Here is a 13,005-nt window from a genome sequence, read left to right as displayed (position 1 = left end):
ATGGGTGTCGTATAGCAGGGAAATGGACTTCTTGACTCACCTGTCCACACCTGCCATCAGTCACCCATTTGTGATTATCCATTTTACTCTCTCTACATTCCCATCTACATCCACTCCCCACTCCCTGACTCTGATATCTCACTGAACTCAACAGGTCAGGCAGCTTGACACACACAATAGATGGTCAATATTTCAAGTTGTAACCCTTTGAGCTGGGTGGTGGGGAGGTCATTTATGTAATAGGTGAGGGGTGGGACAACATCTGGCATGCAATTGGTGGATCTAGGTGCGGGGTGGATGGACTTGAGTGGAGGGGACTGGTAGAAGGGGGGTGGAGATGGCAATTTAGGTTAGGATGTGATATGGTGGCAGTAACAGATGATGGAATATGATAGGTGGGACAAAATGTGAAGTTGGGTGGGAAGATGGGAACAGAGTAAGAGGGGTTTCCACTGGTAGGGCACTGGGGATAATGGGCAGATATGGGGAACATGGGGAGAAAGCTGGGTGAGATGTGGAGAGGGTGTTTTGAGGAGTATGTGGGAGGATCAGCATAGATAAAGAGAGGAACCGAGAAGGTTTCCTGAAATTGAAGAATTTGACATTTCTGCTTTCAAGTTGTAGACCACCAATGCAGAATGAGGTGCTGTAGTTTGTACTTGGCCTTGCTCTGGAAATAGCGGAGGCTGAGGACAGACATGTTGATGTGGGAATTGGAAGGGCAGGCATCTGGTAGTTCCAGATGGCCATGGTGGGCAGATTTATGCTGTGTGATGGATGCCTTGATTGTGTGGGGCAGTAGAAGTGTGCTGTTATTTTTTTTTAGAGATACAGTGCGGAAACAGGCCCTTCGGCCCACCGAGTCCGCGCTGCCCACCGATCCCCGCACATTAACACTATCCTACACACACTAGGGACAATTTTTACATTTTACCCGGTCAATTAACTACATACCTGTACGTCTTTGGAGTGTGGGAGGAAACCGAAGATCTCGGAGAAAACCCACGCAGGCCCTGCTACCAGACGATCTTATTCCCATTCTCCCTGTGCACAAGTCAAGAATCTTAAACATACCAAATCAAAATGCTGTAATTTTTCCATTCTGCAATGATTGTAGCAAAAATCTGCAAGTGATGGAAATTGAAAAATCAGAAAGAGCAGGTCAGGCAGCATAGCGAGAGGGAGAGATGTTGGTCGGTGTGGGCAGCTTGGGCCGAAGGGCCCATTTCCCCACACTATGACTCTACTGCTGCCTGTTCGAGAATTAAACACATTTTGGAATGCAATGTTATAGAGATCTCACAGGCAAAGATAGCTCTGTTGGCCTTGACTGTGATTATGGGGAGTCCTGTGACGTATTTAAACAGCTTAATTGCAATCTTGGTACCTTCAGGCTCTGATTCTCTGTGACCCTGCTAAAAATGGTAGCACTCCTGACTTTCATATTACCCTGATGAACTAAAATTGCAGGACATATTCTTGGTCTTACTTGAAATGCAAATTACCCAGCACCAACAGATGATGCAGAACCAATAAATTGTCCAGGATTCACAACAAAAAAAAAGTATATTTACGTGCGTTTCTGGTGTAGAAACGTTCAGTTGTGCAGGGATGGACTGATGTACAATTTAATAGCAGGGACCTAAATAAAAGGAAGAAACTGAGCTGTGCCACTTTACTGCAGGTGCTGTGTAAATCAGGCAATGCTTGGAACCTTCAGCCTGCTTTATGTGAAGGAGGCCTTATTTAAATAACCCTGAACCAGAGCTAATGAAGCTTGCACACATATTGTGCCGAGATTGTTAGCATTAAGTACTTCCCTGCTGCATTGCGACATATTATATTCACTGGGAAAACATGAAGTTCAGTCTATACCAATCACTATTATGAATCGGTACCTGAATAACTCCAGTTCTTCAGTTAATCCAAATTGCCTTATTGATCTCGATGTAAACTCGAACCACATTTTAAAGGATTGTGTCGGAGCCATTTACGCTCAATTTAGTTAATGTCATTCTATTATGGCTATGTTTAATATTTCTAGTTTCTGTCTTTTTTGCATGCTTGTGGGTGTGATTTGATACGTAATGGAGTGTCTACATTGGAGGAGGCAAGCGTAGCAACTGAAATTGTGGATCAGTTTAGTCTTGGAGGATGGAGAGAATACAGTTTTTTACCACACACTCTCACGACTGCCACACTCACGATTGCCACACTCGCACCAGCCACACTCACAAAGACCACACGGTAACGCCTACACGATTTTTACTGTATTGTTTGAAGAAGAAACGGTTGATAAGAACGAAAAGTTATGAATTACTCTTTTGATTTGTGCTACTTAAATAAAGGCCAATTAATCAAGAAACAGCGTTTGGAAGATTTGTTTGTTATCTCAGAGTGCGGTGTGTGAGTCAGCTATACCTCCATTCCATCCCCGAGCAGTAATGGCTATCGAAGTTGGACTTTGAGAAGGTATAGAAACTGTCATTACAGATTGAATGAGACTTAAAACACTGATGACCAGGTTATTTATCATCTTTACATTTCTTGCAAGCAGACCTGTTCAACTGTGTGGTTGTGCTGTAACAGCAGATGCAGGAAATGTCAGAACAAGACTGAACCAACATCCTTGATCTTTGGGGAGCAGTCACATAAGTAAATACCAACACTGTCGCAGGTATAGATGAGGAGCAGAATCTCGTGTTTAAAAAGAGGGTGAATGGTCAACACAAGGAATAGTTGGGGAATGCCTACTTTTTTCTATTTTAGAAGTAAATTTTCAAAGGGATATGAACCACCTTTCTAGCAAGCAAGACTTGATCTCCCAAATCCCCCCAGTTATTTGCTGGTTGATTGATGAGGTTTGATAGATTCTGGGACACATTTGGTGGGGTTCCTGTCAACCAACAACTAAACCAGACAATTCTATTATAAACTTCCTCCTTTTTCTTCATAGGCAATCCCTAGGGGGTCGATGATGACTTGCTTCCACTCTGGTCTTGAATTCTGAGCTGTGTGGATGAGCCCAATGTGGAAACCACTGACCCACAGATGGAACTGGGAGTGCCGGACTGGATGGTGAGTGGGTGGTTTGTGACATCCGCTGTTAAAGCAAGACCTTTGTTTTGTCCTGATTCTTTGAGTTTTCAATGCCATCCTCGTCTCAGGCCAAAGGTTCCCATAAACAGTTTTTAACTTCTAAAATAGAAAAAAGTAGGCATTCCCCAAACTATTCCTTGAGTTCGCCCTTTTTTAAATGCAACACTGGAACAATTTTGAACACTTTATCTGGACCTTTCCCTCTGTCTCTTTCCATGAAAAAACTTGCGGTAGAAAGTCTGTTTCATGAGTCTGGTGTTGGACATGTGAATAATGTGGCCTGCCCACCAGAGTTGATTAAGTTTAACTAAATCTCGATGCTTGGGATGTTTGCCTTTGGTTCATTTATCTTTCATTTATAGAGACTTTGGAACGGGGGCAGAAAAGGATCACTAGGTTGTTGGCTGGATTTGAGTGCCTCGGCTGTAATGAGAGGTTGGGTTTGGATAAACAGGGATTATTTTCTCTAGAGGGTCAGAAGTTAGGTAATGACCTGCTAGAACCATACAAAATGATGAGACACGCACATAAGGTAGAGAGCCAGTTTTGTTTTCCAAGAAGGAAATTTCAAATACTTAGAGCATAAACTCAATGTAAGAAGAGGGAAGTTTAATGAAGATTAGCAAGGCAAGATATTCACACGGAAATTGGCAGGTGCCTGGAATGAGTTTGTCAGGGAGAGGTTAGAAGCAGATGGGATAGCAGCATTTAAGGGATATTTAGACAAACAAATTAACAGTTAGGAAAAGGAAGGATATAGCCTCTATGCAGGCAGATGCAATTAGTTAGATTGGTACCATGGTTGGCACAGATGCCTGGTCAAAGTGCCTGTTCTGGAGCTGCACTGTCCTATGTTCTATGCAAAGCTAAAACTAGTCCCACCCTCGTGCATAAGTCCTGTAACACGCTGTGGAGATGAGGAATAGGGGATAGTCTCACTGACATCTCTCGGCATTAAGCCTTAAATCAACCATTCATTTCAATGGGGACCCAAAGGCAAAGTTTTATGAACCAAGGAAAAAGATCTCCTCTTCAAAAATAAATCATGTCCCTTTGTTTCAAGTTTCTAATTTGTAATTTTGTGCATTTGTTGTTAACTTTATTACTTTTATTGAAGAAAGATTAATCATAACATGTTCTCCCCTGTTTTAGTAGTTCTGAAATGTTTCTGTGAAACTATTAAAATCAATGCAATCTGTGAAAGCTGGCAAGGTCCTGCCTCCAACCTTGTTGATTGTCAAAGGTGTGTTGAGCATACGTCATTCACAGGTCAAGTCTTGCAATGCTGGCTGGATCATAGAGCTGGAGTCTGCCCTCCATAATCAGGCTTGGATAATTGTAAGCAGAGGTAGGTTGTAGGTGGCACTGCATGGGGACTGTATTGACTCGTTACCAATACAACCATTGAGATGTGTAGGAAGGAACTGCAGTTGCTGGTTTAAACCAGAGATGGACACAACATGCTGGAGTGACTCAGGCAGCATCTCTGGATAGAAGGAATGGGTGACGTTTTGGGACGAGACCCTTCTTCAGACTGAGTGTTAGGGGAGAGGAAAACTAGAGTTATGGAAGGGTAAGGTGTGAAAATGAAAGATCAAAAGTGACAAAGCTCAAGGAGAATAGATCATTGTGAACAGGTTGTTGCATCATCTCCAATATTTTCAGGATTTACAAACTAAAGGAACTGGGGCAAAATGCTTAATGCCATTTGAGGACTGCAATCAGTATTGTCCGAGAGATTACTCTGTATTGAAAACTCTAGAACAGGGTTGTCATACTGATTCCGATCAATAACACTCAGTTTGACAGGCTGAGGTGTGCTGTGGTCAATTTGTCCGATAGTTTCCAATCTACGTACTGCACTGGACTGATTGATATGTTTTAATTTAAAAAGAGCAGAAACAGAACAAAATAAATAGGCAATTAAGTTGCAACATCTCTTTCTCTGCAGCCACCAGCTCATTCTATCAGGGCAATAGATTGAACCTGTCTTCTAATGTCAGAGTTGATTTTTCTTTCGCAATTGGCCCAAATCCTTTGAGCAGAATGTCTAATTAAACTCATGTAGAGACGGAGGGCAGAAGAGTTGATAACAATTCTATCGATGTGACACAATTTCCATATATATTAGAGTATGGCACTGCTTTGACGGCAACGCATCCTTAACTTTCTTTACTGGGATATGAGTCATTTACAGTGCATATTATTGATTTTTCAGATATGATTGTATCAACTGGATCATCTCATTCACTTCCAGAAGTGTGACATTTCAATGAGTCTTTAGGTATAAAGGAAAATATATCCCTGCCTTGGTAAAATAAATTTTGGTTGGTTGTTAAAGTAAAATTTGAAGAATATTAATGCTACGGCAATTATTTTTAATGGTGTATTCCGAACGTAATAGAATCAGATACAATAGATATATAATAATATACAATTAATAAATTTATATTATTATTGATATTATTTTATTATTGGACATATAATAACATAATATATAATAATAGATATATAATAGATATAATAAATATATACATATAGAATAGGATTATTCACAAAATGCTGGAGTAACTCAGCAGGTCAGGCAGCATCTCGGGAGAGAAGGAATGGGTGACGTTTCGGGTCGAGACCCTTCTTCAGTCTGAACAAGGGTCTCGACCCGAAACGTCACCCATTCCTTCTCTCCCGAGATGCTGCCTGACCTGCTGAGTTACTCCAGCATTTTGTGAATAAATCGATTTGTACCAGCACCTGCAGTTATTTTCTTATACATATAGAATAGGAAACAGATACCTTTAAATTGGAATATCAGAATACTTTTTTTTGTCTCTGAGCTACTGAAGTGCATTTTGCTCTCAGCAGGGCATTTGATAGCTCGCCCATGCAAGATCACGTGGCAAATACCTTGTTAAAGCCACGGTAATCCACTGCCCTATTTTTGCCTAGTGCAAAAGTTTCACATGGTTGTAAACTTCACACTGTGAATAACACAGACTTGTGAATGGAAACCGCATTTTGCTTCAGGCATGAATGAATCAACAATAAGGACATCTGAATTGTAACAGCTTTATCAGTTTCTTTTGAATTTCCGCTAACATTTTTCTGTATTTCCTTTTGCGTTTTATCTATGGGGTCATAACACTTTCCTCACCTCTTCTCACTACAAATCTTTGGAGGCATCACCTCAGCCAATTCTAATTCACATTTTAGATTTTATTTTTGAAGTGCATTTGTTTCCTTTTGGTCTGACCTTGTCATTCGATAACCTAATGATCACTCTGACCAGTGTGACAAATCAATTGCTTCAGAAGCTATGTATACACAGAATTCCATGTTATTTATGCAGGAGATGTTGCAAAGTACAAAAAATAACATCATTATTTTCTAAATCGCAAAAGAAGTCGCCTTTGTCACCAGCATTTCCATGGTATATCTGGACCTGACAATGAGCTGACTGCCACTGGTGATATGTTTAGGTTGGTGCGGCAGTCTGTAACTGCTCTCATACGCCAGCACTCTGAGGGTAACTGTAATGCTGTTTTCAGTTCCTAATCCCCCACTCATTCACTTACTGTTTCCTGCCTGGGGCCCATAAACTCCTGGTTGCTCTTTCTGAGCCACTGAGACAGACATTTTGAGGGAGAAGAGAAATACTGCATTTCGCAAACACAAAGAAAGCTTATCAATCCCTCTACTCCCTCAGAAGACTGAGGAGATTTGGTATATCGCAGAATACTCTGTTGAACCTCTACAGGTGTACAGTGGAGAAACTACTGAATGGTCGCATCGTGGCCGGGTTTGGTAACTCGAATGCCCAGGAATGAAGGAGGCTGTAGAAGGGGTAGATATTGCCCAGTCCATCACAGGTACATGACTTCCCACAATCAAACATCAGGCACTATCCCCTGCAACTGCAGGAGATGTAACACCTGTCTCTGCAACTCCTCCCTTGACTACGTCCAAGGACCCCAACAGCCCTTTCAGGTGAGGCAGAGGTTCACTTGCACCTCCTCCATCCTCGTCTATTGTATCTGCTGTTCCAGATGGGGAAAATACCCTAACACGGCATATTCAATGATCATGCACAATCCTAAAGTGTTTTATCACAATTTTTGCATACTTTTGTAGTGACCCAGTAAGCTGGGGCTTCTGTTCAGTGATGTACTGAATCTGCTAAATTTAATCTCGCACACCCTCCGGCCCAACTTGCCCATGCCAACCAACAAGCCCCATCTATATTAGTCCCACCTGCCTGTGTTTGGTCCATAAGTGATAGGAGCAGAATTCGGCCATTCGGCCCATCAAGTCGCCACTAATCATGACTGATCTACCTTCCCCTCTCACCGCCATTCTCCTGCCTTCTGATTTAACTCAGTGGGACAGTCAGCATCTCTGGAGAGAAGGAATGGGTGACGTTTCCAGTTGAGACCCTTTTTCAGTATGAAGAAGGGTCTCAAACCGAAACGTCACCCATTCCTTCTCTCCAGAGATGCTGCATGTCACGCTGAGTTACTCCAGCATTTTGTATCTATCATCGGTTTAAACCAGCATCTGCAGTTCCTTCCTACACATAAGCATCTTCACGATCTTTTATGACAGCCGACTTGATATGATATCTTATGATGACATCTCAGAAAGTGCAGCAATCCCTTAGTACTAAGCCAGTTCAAGCAACAACTGTTACTGCATGGAAATAGACTCTTTAGCTCAGAGTCTGTGCCAGCCATTCTGTGGAATCCATTGCCACAGACGGTTATAATAATAATAATAATAATAATAATAAGCATTTATTTTGATATAGCGCCTTATCAGGTGCTCAAAGCGCTTTACATAAACAATCAAACATAAAAACAAACAGACAAACTATCCTAACGGAGAAGCGGCGAATAAACAACGCCAGCGTCCTCTCACGTCAGGGTCCGGCAGTAGACAACAAAAAGCACAGGACACACAGATACAATTTTTACACAATTTTTTACACAAACAGCCATCACAGTGATTGCTCTAGGCACACCCTCGCTGTGATGGAAGGCAAAGTCTTATCTCCTGATTTCTTCTCCCGTGGTGCCACGAGGTGATCGAGGCTCCCAACTTTTTGAAGCCTCCACTGGGCGATGGTAAGTCCCAGGGCCGAGCCGAGCAGGCCGATGAAGGTCCTGAGCCCCCACCGGGCGATGGTAAGTCCCAGGGCCGAGCCGAGCAGGCCGATGAAGGTCCTGAGCCCCCACTGGGCGATGGAAAGTCCCAGGGCCGAGCCAAGCAGGCCGATGAAAGTCTTGAGCTCCCACCGGGCGATGGAAAGTGCTGCGGCTGAGCCACGCAGGGCGATGAAGGGCCTGCGAGCGGGTTGATCATACCTCGCACTTCGGGGCGGTTGAAGCTGCTACGGCTGGAGCTCCCGAAAGCCAGTCGCCAGCCAGGGACCTGCGAACTCCCGATGTTGCGGTCTGCAGGGCCCACGGCCGAAGCCTCCGAGATGGTAAGTCCAGGCCCTGCGACCGGAGTCTTCAAGGTCGATCCCAGCTGGAGGCCGCCGACTCCACGATGTTAGGCCGTAGCGTGAACGGAGATACGACACGGTAAAGGTCGCATCTCCGTTGAGGAGGAGATTTGAAAAAAGGTTTCCCCCAACCCCCCCACATACACAGAGTTAAAAATAGAACAAAACGTACAATTAAACGATGACAGACAAAAAACAAAAAAAAGACAATGGAGGCCTCCAAAAGGTTATGGAGGCCAAGTCAATAGATATTTTTAAGGTGGAGATTGACAGATTCTTGATTGGTAAGGGTGTCGAGGGTTATGTGGGGGGGAGTGGAATAAAGGCTTTCTTGACTCCACAGTGTCTTTGTTTTCACTTTTAGGAGTAAAATTTGTTTCTCATTTATCTAATAGGAAATTTTTCATGCCATCTTTGTAAACCAAATCATATTGTCCTTAGCAACTGTTTCAAGTGCAAAATTATTATATCAAAAACCCATTTGCCAATGCCATTTATTTGCTCACTGCTATATTTTACGCCAGAGGAATCTGCCTTTAACAGTGAGTGAGGTTTCCCATTGGGAGAATGTTTCCTAAAACATTTTAATCTTAGCTTTTTTGAAAAAGGTAATGCTTGGAATATTTGATATTCATACCTAGTGGTCATAAGCTTCCTTGCATTTGAATGTCTCAAGAACATGTCCCCATCCTTTGCCAGTTAATGTCCTTATGCCCACTACCTGACACCCTGCAACTAAGTTTCTCCATTAGAGTCATAGATTGATACAGTGTGGAAACAGGCCCTTCGGCCCAATTTGCCCACACTTGACAACATGGCCCAGTTGCACTAGTCCCACCTGCCAACATTTGGTCCATATCCCTCCAAACCTGTCCTATCCATGTAGACAATAGAGAATAAGTGCAGGAGGAGGCCATTTGGCCCTTCGAGCCAGCACCGCCATTCAATGTGATCATGGCTGATCATTCTCAATCAGTACCCCGTTCCTGCCTTCTCCCCATACCCCCTGACTCCGCTATCCTTAAGAGCTCTACCTGTCTAACTGCTTCTTAAATGTTGGGATAGTCCCTGACTCAACTGCCAGTTAGTTCCATACATCCACCACGCTTTGTGTGAAAAAGTTACCCCTCAGATTCCAATTAAATCTTTTCCCCTCCACCTTAAACCTATGTCCTCTGGACCTCGATTCATCTACTCTGGGCAAGAGACTCTATGCATCGACCCAATCTATTCCTCTCATGATCTTATGCACCTCTATAAGATCACCCCTCATCCTCCTGCGCTCCAAGGAATAGAGTCCCAGCCTATTCAACCTCTGCTTATAGCTCAGACCCTCTAGTCCCGGCAACATCCTTGTAAATCTTCTCTGTACCCTTTCCAGCTTGATAATATCTTTTCTACAACGCGGTGCCCTGAACAGAACACAATACTCTACATGTGGTCTCACCAACATCTTATACATAAGCTCGCACTTCTCTACCTAATACTGATGAGGGCCAATGTGCCAAAAACCTTTGACTACCCGATCTACCTGCAACTCCACCTTCAGGGAGCTATGCACCTGCACTCCTACTGGAGATCCATCTGTTCGACGATACTAGCCAGAGACCTACCATTTCACAGTGTTGGTCCTGCTCATGTTAGACTTCGCAAAATGCAACACCTCACATTTTTCTGCATTAAATTCCATCAACCAGTCCTCAGCCCACTTGGCCAATTGATCAAGCCCCTCCGGCAATTTTTCACTACCATCTTCACTGTCTGCAAAACCACCCACTTTTGTATCATCTGCAAACTTGCTGATCTTGCCGTGTATGTTCTCATCCAAATCATTGATATTGATTTGCAAATTTTGTCTGGCTCAGTATTGAAATTAATGGAAAATGTGACCGATTCATGAGAATAGCTGTTTATGCTCTAGTAACTAGTTTGTAACAAAACCCCACAATAGGCAGCACAGAGGTGCAGCTGGTAGAGCTGTTGCCTCACAGTGCCAGAGACCCAGGTTGGATCCTGACCTCGGATACTGTCTGCGTGGAGTTTGCATGTTCTCCCTGTGACTGTGTGGGACCGTGTCCTCCCATATCCCAAAGACGTGCAAGTTGCAGATTAATTGGTCTCGTTAAAATTGGCTCTGGTGAGGAGGGAGCGTGTGAGAAGGTGGGTTAAAGTAGAACGTGTGTGCATGAGTGATCGATGGTTGACATGAACTCAGTGGGCCGAAGGGCCTGTTTCCATGTTGTTTCTCCAAACTGAACGAAACTAAAATTATTTTTTCAACACCGAGAATTTTAGCAAATTGATTTTTTTATCAGGGTTAATGAAATATGCCAATTACATTTTAGAATTATGCGTCTCTATGCCTCGTCCTGTCACATGCGTGTATGGATTTATCTGTTTGCATTCTGGAGAATAGGAGATGAATACCTTTGATTTTGGATTGTATTCCAGATGCCAAAAATTAAGACACTTTCTTCCGGCAGTCCGTGTTTGAGTTTCGTCAGTGTGCCGCTGATAGAGCTTTGTGTATACTTTGGATATCAAAATGACTGCTCGGTACATATTTGCAGTTCAAAGGCTAGACATTCAGAAGATTGCATGCTCAGTCATTTTTTATTTAATTACGGCTTCATCGCTGCTTCAACAAAATGTGCTCTTTTCAGTGACTCAGTGTTATTTTCAATATCTGGCAGTACTTTTCTCGTATAATGACTGCTGTTTCTCGGCAGTCTCTCGGGATCGTGGATGACACTCCTCCCACTCCATTTGTGTGGGTTCTGTGTCGAGGCCAAAGTGAGAACCGCCAACTCAGTCACGGATGGGGAATGTGGTGAGTTGCAGGCCAGGAAGGTTGATTGGTAGTTTCCGAGTTGCTCCACTCCTTCAGCTTCAAAGTCTTCAGGACCTGTCTTCACTTTCTGCGGCACGCTGGCACAGCGGTAGAATTGCTGCCCTACAGCACTAGAGACCCGGGTTGCATCCTGACTATGGGTGCTTGTCTGTACGGAGTTTGTGCGTTGTCCCCGTGACCTGCGTGGGCTTTCTCCGGGATCTCCAGTTTCCACCCTCATTCCAAAGACGTACAGGGTTGTAGGTTAATTGGCTTGGTATATTTGTAAATTGTCCCTAGTGTGTGTAGGATCGCTGGTCGGCGAAGACTTGGTTTCTGCCCTGTATCTCTAAACTAAACTAAACTAAACTTTGAGAGGTCAAGGGGCCTGAGACTCCCGAGTAGGATTATTGTATATCTTCAAAGAAGCTTTGAGGACATTCTTGAATATTTTCTTGGTCCCCTAAAGCATGGAATAGGCAGTCAGTTAAGCTGCTGCCTCACAGTGCCAGAGCCCCAGATTCTATCCTGACCTCGGGTGCTCTCTGCGTGGAGTTTGCATGTTCTCCCTGTGACCGTGTGGGTTTCCTCCGGGTGCTCTGGTTATACCAGCATCTCAAAGATGTGCGGGTTTGCAGGTTAATTGGCCTCTAAATTGACCCAGTGTGTAGGAAGTGGATGTAAAAGAGGGATATCATAGAACTAGTGAGAATGGTCGACATGAACTCAATGGGCCGAAGAGCCTGTTTCCAGGCTTTATCTCTAAACTAAATCTCCCCAGAGCCTATGACCCCATAAATGGGCACTCTCCTTTAATTTGCATGCCCACTCAAAAAATGGTGTGACATTGCCCCGGGACTTTTTTCAATCGTTCTCATTTCTCACCTCCAACAAATGTCCTGTGGAGTGGAGCGGGCTTTCAGAACTAATGGGAACCTGTCAACGTACGGTGATTATGCTCCAGAACCAAGCGTAAGCAGAACCTCACTAGGCATGGTACGAAGATGGTATGAGGTTTTGGCTTAAAGCACAATGTGGTCAAGTTGTGGTGATGAGATGTTCATAGGTTCTAGGAGATGAATTAGGCCATTTGGCCCATCATGTCTACTCCGCCATTCTATCATGGCTGATCTATCTTTCCCGCTCAACCCCATTCTCCTGCGTTCTCCCCATAACCCCTGACACCCTTACTAATCAAGAACCCATCAATATCCGCCTTAAAAATATCCATTGACTTGGCCTTCACAGTCATCTGTGGCAATGAATTCCACAGATTTACCACCCTCTGACCAAAGAAGTTCCTCCTCCTCTCCTTTCTAAAGGTACGTTCTTTTATTCTGAGGCTATGGCCTCTGGTCCTAGACTCTCCCACTAGTGGAAACATCCACTCCACATTCACTCTATCCAGGTCTTTCACTGTTTGACGCAATAACACATTGTAATTATACCGCCTTTCATGCCTTGGGGAAATTGTACAATGAAAGATAAATACAGAAAATGCTGGAAACACACAGCAGGTCTTTAGCATCCGAATGGAAATGTGTTAAATCTTAAATGCCACATTAAGAATCATTAT

The sequence above is a fragment of the Rhinoraja longicauda genome, chromosome 27, assembly GCF_053455715.1.
Source record: "Rhinoraja longicauda isolate Sanriku21f chromosome 27, sRhiLon1.1, whole genome shotgun sequence".
Classification (NCBI taxonomy): domain Eukaryota; kingdom Metazoa; phylum Chordata; class Chondrichthyes; order Rajiformes; family Arhynchobatidae; genus Rhinoraja; species Rhinoraja longicauda.
Note: the sequence above shows the minus strand (reverse complement) of the source record.